Raw genomic sequence first — 13,399 nt, 5'->3', positions numbered from 1 at the left:
CGCATTCTGTCTCTGTGTGTACTTGTGAGTGTGTGTATGTGTGTGGGTAATGGTGTGTGTGTGTGTGTGTGCATGCGTGTGGGCGTGTTTATGCATGTGTTTGTGTGGAATGTTAAGCAATAATAAAACAACAATATCAATTTAATCAATGGCCTAATGAAAACAAAACAATACTATAACACAAACCATAATCATAAGTAACAAGTGCATATTGATGCCTTAAGACCTCTCTTGAAAGATTCAAAACTATTGTTAGAACGAAGGGCAACTCATTCCACATGGAACCACTGATGAAAAATATCTTGAATTTGACCCAGTGTTTATAGCTAGTCGACACAACAGACGCGCTCATCAGAGGGCCGTAGGGGGCAGTTGGAAATGTAAACCTTGATCATTGAATTCAAGTAGCAGGGAGCAGATCCTGTCAGTGTCCTATAGGCCAAACTAAGAGATTTAAATTAAATTCTGGCCACAATAGGGAGCCAGTGGAGAGTAATTAAGAGAGGAGTTATATGTGCCCTCTTTGGCTGATTGAAGACTAGGCGTGCTGCAGCATTCCGAATCAGCTGAAGTGATCTTAATACATAAACAAGTAGGCCAGCTAACATTTTCATGACTACTTTTTTTTTTTTTTTTAATTGTTGTCCAGCTAATGTCAGTGAAACTGCAATGGGATTATTGTTATTTGATTGATCTTTACTCAAAAGAAGCAGCACAACTGCACCTCTAACATAACCTGAAATACAAAATTACATAGCATAATGAGTTATTCAAAATGGATTTATAACATTTTGGAAAAGAGCTCTCCATTTGTTTATATTAGATTTTTTTCCATGTGGGTGCTTCCAACACCCTTACTAACTGAGGGTTCAGTTCAGGCAAAGTGAGACAAAGACCACAAGACACACAAATGAATGCTGTCACAGAGTAGCCTACAGACATATTCACAACTGCACCCTGGCAAAGTAACATACAACAGTCATGAAATGCATATACACATGATGAATAGAGCTATGCTAGTAAGGGATAACGGCCGACGAAGTGACCGGTTCGATGGAAATAATGGCTAGGTGGAGGTCTAGAACTCCGGCGACGTGCGAAGCACGGAGACGGAGTTACCTCCGCCGTGCCATTATTTCCATCGAACCGGTCGACCTCGAAGGCCGTTATCCCGCTTATCTCCCGTTTGTATTCATAACCTGTATATTTAGAACATAGTTTTATTCCACCGTTGCGTCCGTTAACATCGATAAAACTGTCTTGACTGTGGGACTACTTTTCCGCCACATATCAACTTTCTACTTGCAGGACAAAACTGCCGTTACTAGTTCTAAATGGATGGTTGCTATGGCCAAAAGCCAGTCGTTAGTTCTAAATGGCTGGTTGCTACGGCCAAAAGCCAGTCGTTAGTTCTATCTCTCCCGTTGTCAAGCGGGCATATCCCAGGATTCTGATTAACTTTAACTTTGAAAGATCGCTACTTTTATAGCCTACATGGCATCCAACTAGCTACAATCCACCTCCGTCATATGCTACAATGTTACTATGGTTCTGCACGTCTGTATTTCAGCTTGGATGCAACGTGACAGTTCATTTAAACTTCGCAACGAGTTTGGCGAATTAATATTCAAGTGTGATACGGGAACTACTTCAAAGGTAGCAGCTTATACGAAGTTAATGGCCACCCCATCAGCCAATCAGAGAAGAGAATTCCATTGTTGAGGGAGATAAAGCGCACGTATTCTCACCAAAGATCATTAAGGGCGGAGCAAGATACTTCATGAGAAGCCACTTCCTGGAACCCGAATTGCAAGAGGGAGGGGGGCAAAATCCCCCTTTATGCAGAGCTGTTCCGCCTCTTTTCCATTGAAGTCTATGGACATGACACGCATGACACACCCCCTTTATGCAGAGGAAGTGATCCCCGTTTTGCGCCCATTGACATGAATTACGACGACGTATCTTGCTCCGCCTTAAGGATCTTTGTTCTCACCAACGAATAGGCAACCTGGCACCTGTCACAAAGGCACGGCGCCAGGATTACAGTTTTGCATGGGCAAGACCAATTACGGGTGCCTGAAATTAAAAAATCAAATCACTGTATAACCTAATAAAATGACTGAATAATATACTGTTCTTTTATAGGTGCTTACAGGTCTAATAGAGATAATTAACAGCTTGATGCTATTTAAATATTGTGTTGCTTTGTAAAAAGTTTCGGTGCATAGGACGGACCTATTCGCGATTGCTTTGCTTGGTTCTGACCAAAGAGGAGCGCTTTGGAATCAACATTACGCACCATGGCTGTACTTTAGCGCATCTCAGTCTATAGACATATATATATATAGATATAGATATATATAGGAATCCAACATTTTCCCAAAACATAGCCTAGTGTAATTCTGCTCGTATAACACGAGGTTGAATATTTCACAATTTTGCTAAATTCAACAACACTGCCCGAAAGTTTCAATCAATACGCAGGGGAGTCGCTAGCAGTCTATGGTTTTAGCCCGTCATAATTCCCATTTTGCCTGCCCTTGCTGCTCACTTTTCATTAAGTAATCCACTAACTCAAGCCTCATTTGCGCCTTGATTGAATATGACAATAATATTTTGACAATTAAAGGACATGTTACTAGCTTGACATTTCCTTTTGCTATTAGAAACAAATAGGCCATCTAGCATAAAACATAGCGTGGCTTTGTTGCGTGGCCATCATATGGCTCATGTTATCCTTGGCTGAAGGAGAACGAATCATTGGAGACTCACTAATTCAGTACAAAAACAAAGTAAATATGCCAGTACTGAATGCATGGCAGGCTGATAACCTACCTGAACTTGTCTTGGAGCCTATAACAGCATAACTCCACCACCTCCTTGTCTTTGTTGCCTCTATGATTCCCTCGTAACTTTCTTATACCAAATAGGATATGCAAACAATGACGTGCATCTCTCTCGCGCGCGCGCTCTAAGTAGCCTACATTCCAAATGATGTTTTTGGAACGTTGAAATTAGATCAAAGATCCTGCTCTGGTTAGATCTGCTGCGTGAAGGAAAGTGAAAAGTTGAAACCGAGTCCGCTTGTATGTTTGATAAATAGGTCCATCTCAAGTTTCAATGCACGATCAGAATGGTTTCATATGTCATAAAACATTAATTTATTTGTTGTTATTATTCATTTCAGTAGCAACACACTGAGCATGGATTACAGAGAGTAGGCTATGTAATAAAGATGTAGCCTTCTCGATATTGGGCACCATCACGGTCATAAACCGAACAGCCCTTTAAAGCAAATCGGATCAAGCATCGCAATTATCAAACAAAGTCAGAAGTCATTATTAAGCCATAGACGAAGATGTGCTGTTAGGTGTTGTGGATCTCAGCTCTCCTTCATCTCCTGGTTGCAGCGATTAGGCCTACTCCGAGACCATTCGTGCACGTATAAGGTAGGCTATCTATTGTAATCAAAATCCGTTTTCAGACAGACGTGTATTTCCGCAATATTCACGGACTTCTTTCGGTGGGCCTAGATGTAGATAGTCATTGCAGTTTTGCATCTCTTGCGGGCTCTGTAGCTAGCCTACTATTACGTAGCTTATTATGACGTAATGTTAACGGTAACGTTCCATGGCCCATGAGTATAAAAAGCCACGCACTTCTTCACTATCACTCATTCTGAGCACGATTACAGAAAGTAACACACGCATTGGTATTACTGCGATTTTGACATGGATGAATTTATTGAGCATCTGAGAGCAACCCTGAGTCCCGCCGGTGCTGAGGAGCTGCAGATGTTTCTTGCTGACGTGACTGAGGAGGCACAGGAGAAAGAGAACATCCTGAAGGCCACTCTGGAGAAGCTTCTCCAGGATGTCACAGACATGGAGCATTCCAGGCAGGTGCAGGCGGAGGAGTGGCGGAGGGAGATGGAGAGGGTGAAAGCGGCTGGAGAGGCTGCCAAACGTGATTTACAGGAGAAGCATCGCCACACCTACTCCTCTTTGCAGTCCGATGTGGATAGAGGGTATGAGGAGCTTGAGATGGAGAGAAAGAAAGTTGATGCTCTGGAGAAAGAGCACAAGAGGGTAGCGTTTCTCCTGGAGTTGAAGGAGGAGGAAGACTATGACAAAATGATGGCCAAGGAGACAGAGCGCATGATAGAAGAGTCCAAGAGGTGGAACAGCTGGACCAAAGAAAGAGAGAGCTGCACCTTATCACTGACTCTGAGTGCTGCTGTCCTGAAGCAAAGGTTGCTACTGGAGCAGAAGAGCCAGACAGAAAAATGGATGGTAAGAAATACCACTTTACCTTTTACATTTCACAGTCTAGACTCTATTGGATCCTCTAAACATGTTTACTTTTATCCTACATGACAGAGAAAAACTGAGGAAATGCTGTGCTTGTTTTCCTCAGGTATCAGGTGAGTTAACTCAAGGAGCCAGCAGCACCGAGAGAGCACCCATGGTCTTTAAATCATGGAGGATGAGGGACCAATGGAGGAAGCTCCAAGACAACAGGGCGTGCCTCAATGATGGTCTCCAGGTACCTCAACAACACACAGCTGACATGAAAAAGCTGCAATTAAATAATGACCATTAGGCCTAGCTGGCTACCAGGCTATAATCTTGATCACTATTAACCCAAAATGTGTTTTTGTTGTTGTTGTTATTTTTGTTGTTGTTCTCAGAGTTTCACCAACCGCAAAAAAGTTGAAAAGGTCATTATTGAAAATCAGGCACTCGAGGGAGAGATTGATGTGGCGTTCGAGAAAAAGATGGAGCGTCACATGATTGAGACCCTCAAAAAGCAGGAGAAGATCAGGGCTGCTGCACTTAAAGAGAAGGTGAAGGTGGCCGAAAAAAACAAGAAAGCACTGGAGAAAGTGCTGAAGGCTGAGCTGAAGGAGAAGCAAAGAAAGGAAGCGAAGGAGAGAAAGGAGGCCGAGAAACTGGAGAAGAAGAGAGCAAGAGAGGAGAGGGCCAAGACCAGCCAGTTCAGATTTTGTTGTTGTTGGAGGAAATCAGCAACAGCAGAGGAGGATGCTTAAGAACTCAAAAAAGAACTCCTCCGCATTGATAATAAATATGAATTGATTATTTTTCAAACTCAATCTTGAAGGCTATTCCTGTTCTTTGTGCAAGTAGAGAAAAAGATAATAAGCAAATTGAGTGTCTTGTTAGCATGACTTCTACCATATCTAAAACTCCATGACCCTGTTGTAGTGCCTATCCCAGACATCTTATCTTTATCGGATGGAAATAAATCCACATACATGAATGGATCCATCTGGAAACAGAGACAGACTATCATTGGTGAAAATTGCACTGCATGTTTTCGACTGACTCCTCATGTCTCAGGTTTATTTTCAGAGCTCTTTTCCAAAACGCCATACCAACAATTTTAATGCATTTACGGTTACGGTTAAGGTTAGAGTTATGCTACTTAGCAGATGCCTTTGTCCAAAGTTACATACAAACAAAAACAATAATTAATTTAGCAGTGAACAAATACAAAAAGTTGGTCAGACTATAGTAACGATAATAGCAAAATAAACAATAAACAATATCAATACAAGCAAACCCAATGAAAATAAACAATGCATATGGGAAAATGTTAAATAAACAATAAATTCATTTGATCAATCATATAATAACAATAACTATTGGTGCGTGTGTACGTGCGTATGCCTGCCTGTCTTCTGTCTGTGTAGGTACTGTATGTGTCTCTGTGTGTGTATTTATGTGTGTGTGTGTGTGTGTGTGTGTGTGTGTGTGTGTGTGTGTGTGTGTGTTTGTGTGTGTGTGTGTGTGTGTGCATGTGTGCATGTGTGTGTGTGTTTGTGACAGTATCGAGCAACCAGAGCTACCCTTCGCTTAATACCACCATCTGCAGGCCGATGGGTGTAGTGACTAAATGTACACATAAATTCATTTATTTTATAGACCCCCATGAGTGAAATTCCACAAAACTTGGCATACTCCCAGAGGATGATACACATGAAATTTGGTGCAGTTGCAATAGAATATTACATTTTAATTTTTTACCATGGTGGTGCAAATCACAAATTACTGGTTATAAATTGATGCGGGCTCTTGAGACCAACATACCATAAACATTTCGTCATCTGCGGTGCCACGGTTCAAGTAGTTGATTAGGAAGTTGATTTGTTGATTTTGCAAGTAACTATAGGTGAAATTTGCAGACTTATTGATTTACAGAAACACTGTTGTTTCCTGTTGCTAGACTGTCGCATGTGGGTGCATTGTGATGACTCATCAGTGTTTGAGGTTCAGGTCTCCATGGTGTTAGGTTAGCGAATTGGTTTTGCCCATCTATTATTAAAATCATTCAAATTATCGCCTATAATGTCCTCAGATGGTGGACCTTCAGAGTCCTGGGAGTCAGGAGTCAGCACCTACTCTCTTTTCTGTCAAACATGCTCTCTCTCTCTCTCTCTCTCTCTCTCTCTCTCTTTCTCTGGTGTTCTTTCTTCTTCATCTGTACAAATGTGCTGGCCACTGGGACCTTCCTTTGTCTCCATTTCTCCCCTGCTTAGCCACATCAGTCGGTGTCTCCCTCTGTGTGGGTCGCCTCTCTCCTTCTGTCTGACTATCTGACGATCTCAATTTCCCTCCCCACTCCTCTCCTCTCCGTTTCTCTCCACTCCCATGTGCCCAATTTGCTCCTGAGTAGAGCGATCTCTCTTTTCTCTCTTCTCCTGGGCCATCGTTTTCCTCTTCAGCTCCAGCTGGGTCTCTCTCTCTCTCTCTCTCTCTCTCTCTCTCTCGCTCGTCCCCTGTAGCTGCCATCTCTCCCAGGTGCCTCTGCCAGCCCACAGGGTCTTTCATCTCGCTCCTGTCGTCTCACACTACTCTCTCTCTCTCCTTCTCCCTCTCGGCCTCTCCTCCTCCTCCTCTGTAGGGTGTATCTTATCTGTGTCTGTGTGTGAGGGAATGTGCAGCCTTTATACCCCTACACTCCCTCATCTTGTGCTTCAGGTTCTCAGCTTCACCTCCTTTTCACTTCATCTCCTATTTCTGTTTGCCATATTATATCATTCCCTTACAGGCATCTCAGGCACATCTTTTACCTTGAAGCAGTGGTTCTCAAACTTTTCACTACGAGTAGGCCTTTAAAATGTAGCAGGGTAAGCCAACTTAACTACATATTTTACATTGTATATACTGTTTTGAGTACGTTTTCTTAAAGAAAGAGAATAGTTTCAATTTACCTTCAGTGATTGCATGGTTAAGGATTTTTTTTATTATAAATATTTTGATTTGAAGTAATCATATACTCGGTAGCACTTTACAATAAGGGTGCACAATTTAGCATTAGTTAAGTATTAGTTAAGCATTAATACACTCTTAATTCATAATTATTACATTTTTAACATTGCTTAAGGATTAACACATGCTTTTCCTTTAATAGAGTCTTATTCAATAGGAGTTATCAGTGTGTTTTCCGTTGTCATAAATAATGAATTCCTAATGTGTACATACTGAACTCATGGTGAATTAGGTGAATAAGTGGTCCTTATTTTCTAAAAACAGGTCCTTCATTTTACCTTAAGGCGTGAGTGTGAAACCCCTTAATCTTACATTTAATGCGTCATGTCAGGGGCTCCCCGGCAATTACTATACGGCAGTCGACATGGCTCTTCAGAGATACTGTATCTCTGCCACATTGAATGTACATCTAAGTAGGTTGTCACCAGGCCGTTGGTGAGGGGGTCATTGTGAATCTAAACAATCAGTCGTTGCGTGTCCAAAGATCACAGAAAGGTCATCTGACAAGATGCCACATAGCTCTTTGGCCAGGTGCTTGAGTGAATCTTGCGTATTTCCGTATTTCCTGCTGGTCACTCCCTCTGGTGCCTATATCCCATGGTTTAAGTTTATTTATGCTAAAATACAGAACAATACAAGAGCACAATACAACACAATACAAACATCCAACATGCAATGACAACAAGAAGCATGAAATGGTAATCCCTAAGAAGCAAGAAGTGCTTACAGTGGGAACTGTTTTTTCCTGATGTGGTAGGCGTGCAGTGGACGAGAGATTGGTATAAGCTCACATAGGCGGGGTTCATATTATTTACTATCTGATACATAGTGCCGGCATTGTGATAGATGTAGATTTCAGGTAGCTTGAGGAGACCATATGAATCGAACAGTGAAGCTGTTGGAGCATTGGAATTTGACCAGGCTATTGTACGTATAATTTTTTTCTGAAGAGACTGTACATTTAAAAGATGAAATGTGTTGCACCAGATGAAATGGGAGGAAGTGTCCTGTTTTGAAAAATAGTCCAACATATTCAAAAAGTTTATTCAATAATGGCTCAATGTGTCTTTTAAAATGGATAAATTCATCAATTTCTACACCCAAAAATGTTTATATATATTAAATATATTTTACTCTTTCAATGGATTGGCCATTGATAGAGTGACAGAGATATTCCACATTACTTGTATTTATTGTATTGTATTTATTTTGTGGAACGAACTACAATATAGTTTATTTCACTGATATTTAGTGACATTTATAATTACAAACTGCTCTCTATTCTGGAGGTAGCTTTTGAACCATCTCCATGCTGTGCCTCTGATCCCATAATGCTGCAGCTTACTAAGTGAGATATTGAAATCAATAGTATCGAATGCTTTTGATAGATCCAAAAATATCCCAATAGCATGTTTGTTGTTGTCTATGGCATGATAGATGTTTTCTACAAGATCAAGAATAGCCATGCAGGTTGTGCTTTGTTTCTTAAAGCCATACTGAGAGGAGACAAGTATGTTATATTTATTTAAACCACTCAGCCTCTTGTGCACTACCTTTTCAAATACCTAACTAGAGAGTGTAGGCAGGATTAGTTATTTATGTCATTTTTGTCTCCTGATTTATAAATCGGAATGATTCTTGCTTTGCAAGCTTCGGTACAATCCCATTGGACAGGGAGAGGTTTACACAGTATAAGCGAGTGGCTCTATGATGAGATTCGTTATGATCTGTTGGGCGCATAAAGAATGAGTTGGGATACTCCCCATATAGATAATGAGTAAATGGTGCTCAATGGCTTCCTGTCTCTCTGCCAGCGATAGGTCAGCTTCAAAACTTTGCAGGTCCATGAGAATGGGAGAATGGGAGAATGGGAGAATGGGAGGGTACACAAGAGTGTGAGTAAACCTGGCCCACCTGCACGTGTAGCTCACATGTACAGATGCCACGTGCAGATGTATGTGTAATTGTCCATGTGTAAATGTATGTGAAATTGTCCATGTACAAATGTATGTGTAATTGCCCATGTGCAGTTGCTGTTCATGTGGCTTAGTGACTACATGCAACTTCAGCAGCTTGGACACCAGGGCCGTGAATGATTATTAACGTGGATCCATAGCAGTAGTACACGAATCCCGAGTATGAAAAGACTCTGTCTGTTTGACTATTTTTGAGTGAGAAGACTCTTAGTTGTTTACTGTTATACAATAAGCATGTTGGTTATGCTTCATAGAGTGTGTTACTCATAGCATACTAAGCCATGTCATCACACTTTTCTATTTTAAGGGTTTGGGCTGTAGAATCATTTCCATGTCATTTTCTTTTGCACAATGATGTAACCGTTTGACACATTTACTTGAACGGTAATGGCTTAACAAATATTTAATGGCTTTATTTTGTTTGAAAAAGATGACTATTATAACCAATCTGGACATTAAGCTGTCAATTAGATAAAGTAATTAGATAACACTATTAAATTATTTTGCTCATTCGAAAGTTTGCATCAGAGAAAATCCTAATTTCCTCGACAAACTTTAAATCTCCGTCTGTTCGATTCTTTTTGAGTGAGAAGACTGCTCAGATTGTATTTCTGGAATGGCATGGGGTATAGCCAAGGGGGTACATGTTTTGGCATTAGAGGACGTCTGAGTCAGACAACTGGTGCCCATCAAATCTGTCCCGCTGGCATTAAGCCTTCCCTAATGGCAAATGACATTGCTCACTTGTCGGTAATCTCACAGGCACCGTTTCTTCTCCTCTGGGAGTGGGTCCCCGGGGCCCAAAGCAATTTCTTGTGTTTGTGTGTGTTTACTTGAAAAGCAGCCATGAAAAACACCATCATCACCCCGCCCGTCATTCCTTCTGCACACTAACCTTGTCCCCAACTCCCCATGGCTCGCTACGTGACATTGCGCTAACTGTTCCTCAATGTACCTCCATCACCCCATCCTCCACCCCACACCCCACACCCAACCCCACCTCCCCGACAAATTATATTCCAGAGGTGGATTAGCCCTGACCCTTGCCCCAGTCTCCGCGGTGCCCCCGAGGCGGTGGGCTTGATAATGTGCCGCTGGCACCTCCTCCTGGCGTCCGCGGCGCTAATTAAAGTCTCTCCGTCTGCCCGCCCCGGGCACCCGTGCTCTCTTGGCAGCACCTGGCTCCTTTAATGCGCGCGGGCCCCTAATGCCTCCCCTCCTGGCGTCTCCTCCGCCCGTGTTATCTCTAATCCGCCGCCCTGACTCTTCCCCGAGGTGGGGCTTTAGGCTGCCGCTCGGCACTGGGGCTGCTGCTGCTGCTGCTGCTGCTGCTGCCACCGGGTTGGTAGTCATGTGTGAGTGACAGCGTGCCGACAGGGGGATCATTCTGGTCTTGGCATGGCAGTGCGCTTCTTAAATGTGTGCCTCTCTCTGTTTAGCGTGAATGCTCTCTCTCTCTCTCTCAATCCATCCCTCTCTCTCACTCACTAACACACACACTCCCATACACAACCCCAGGCAAGCACACACACATACACACACACACACACACACACACACACACACACACACACACACACACACACAGAGAGAGAGAGACAGACAGTCCAGAGAATGTTTGGTTAAATGAGTGACAAGTGCTTGAGGTTCAGAAATGACTAGGGAATGTGAGCTCGACAGGCCTTGGCCTATTTTCCCAGTGAGAGGCTTGTTTGTTCTGGCTGGGTCTAACCCCGCATTGACGTCTTCCTCCAGTCTCAACGCAGGATTCTCTTATCTCTATGTCTCTTACTCCAGCATCACAGCACATCTTCTCTTGTCTTGTCAAAGCCGGCGTGTTTCTCCCAAACACACCTCCCTACAGCCTTCCCATGTTCACATGGAAATCGATTTGAGGTGCCATGTCTGATGCCAGTGTGAGTGTGTTTAAGGGTGTGTGTGTGTGTGTGTGTGAGTGTGTGTGTGTGTGTGTCGACTGACTTGCTTGTTTGTTATCTGTATGACTGAAAGAGGGAATTAGTAGCTGATGTGTTCATTGTGTGTTTAGCAAATCAATGAAGACAAAAACAGTATATAACAACTCTCTCTCTCTCACACACACACACACACACACACACACAGACACCCCTGAACTGTATAACCCTCCCACCCTCTGGCCCCAGTTTTAAATTGGCTGTCTAATTTGGCTGGCGATGCAGAGGAGCATATATGCGAGGTATTTCTTGTACTTAGAGAGGATTTGTCCCTATTGTCACAGCCAGGTGCCCCCCTCCACCCCCTCCGCCCACTCCATCACTCCATCACGCCGCTCCTCCTTTCTTCTCTCCATCATTAATGGCAGCAGGACCATGTCCGCCATTCTCTTTCATCCTCCACAGCCCCTCTCATTCTCTCTCTCCCTGTCTTTGTCTTTCTGTCTTAATTCTTTCTGGCTTTCTTTCTTTCTTCTTTCTTTCTTTCTTTCTTTCTCTCTTCTTCTGTGTTGCCCACCTCTCTCTTTCTTCTGCATTGCCCTCTCTCTCACACACAAACTCTCTCTCTCTCTCTCTCTCTCTCTCTCTCATTCTTGTTCTGGTTCACTCATCTCATTCCACTCACTTCAGACCTGCACTCAGCTTTTATCCCCGTCACTCACCATATCTCTCTCTCTCTCTCTCTCTCTCTCTCTCTCTCTCTCTCTCTCTCTCTCGCTCAAAGTCATCCAAGGCTTGGTCATTAAAACTTTACTGTGTCTTCCCTGACCTCAGTGTCAATCCTGCCTCTAAGTTTCAAAGTGGATTCCTCCCTGATCACTCTCTCTTTCTTTTGCTATCTTGTTCTCTCGTTCTCTACAACTCCTCTCTGTCTTGTCCTCCTGTCAGTCTCCCCACAGACAGGCTTTTATGTTCCTGTTTTTTTTCTGTCTGCTGTGTAATACCTCTGTTTGAACAGGAAAGAACAAACAAAACCATGATATTAAGCATTGATAAGAGACTATAGATGGGGTGGATTTAGAGACTGTCCAGCACATTTCAGAACTCCTATGAATTTAGTTCACTACAATTGTAAGATGCTGTTTGCAAGAAGATTAATTGATTGTACGTATGATGATTGATTGATTGTATTTTAGTTTATGTCACAGTGTATAAAGGGTCAGATTGCCATTGAAATTGTCCATGCAATATGTGGACTCATTTTACACTCTGTTGTGTTTTCACCGTAGTCTTGAGCCTCGCCAACACCAGACTGCTTCTCAAATCTGAACAGAGATTGAAAATGGATCTGGGGACCTTTCACTTGCTTCTAATTTAAAGGTGCAACCAGTAATGAAATACAACTTAAACAGGTACATTAGAAACTCTTACCTAGCCTTTTCAGAAGTATAGCAAACACATCCTTCTTGTAGACAAAGGCTTTTAATGCAGTTTTGCAGGGTTAAGGCGAAATACCTTAAGGCCATATTGTATAACACTCATATGAAGCCCACCCCATGGTGAATACCTGGTTGTGATTGGCTCCTGGGTTTTTGGTGATTGTGAGATTGGCTTAAACGGAACGGCCTCTAGATGGACTTGCAGAGCAGATTTAAATTGGCTAACAGGTTTGTCTGGGTTCACCCAGGCTGAGTAGGCTCCCACTTGTGAATAAACACCTCCACTTTCCACCAGTGGGGCTGCTCTTGTGCCATTATTGTGCTGTTTGCTTTCATTTGTCAGAGAGGAGTGGAGGTGAAGACATTGTTTCCTTTCCATTTCCGATTTGGGGAAAAAAAAGTTCAAAATGGTTGCAATTAGAGCAGAAGAGGTGTGTTATCACAGCAATTGCAATGTGTTTTGCCAGCAGGGGTGATGACGCTGTCATGTGCACACATAAAAACACTCACACACAGGTGTCTGCTGTGGTGAAACAGCTACTGAAGAGAGCTAAGTGCATTGGAACAGGTGTGTGTGTGTGTGTGTGTGTGTGTGTGTGTGTTTGTTTGTTTGTTTGTTTGTTTGTTTTCTGTCACTGATGGAGACATTGCAGGTGGTAGGGCTGATTACGTTTTAATCTTTTTTTTTTCCTCAGGTGTGTTGGCTGCACTGTTGTTAGTGCATTTCTATGTGTGTGTTTGTGTGTGTGTGTGTGTGTGTGTGTGTGTGTGTGTGTGTG

The sequence above is a fragment of the Sardina pilchardus genome, chromosome 2 (genome assembly GCF_963854185.1).
Source record: "Sardina pilchardus chromosome 2, fSarPil1.1, whole genome shotgun sequence".
Lineage (NCBI taxonomy): Eukaryota > Metazoa > Chordata > Actinopteri > Clupeiformes > Clupeidae > Sardina > Sardina pilchardus.
The sequence above is the reverse complement of the archived record's forward strand: the minus strand, read 5'-3'. Positions refer to the sequence as shown.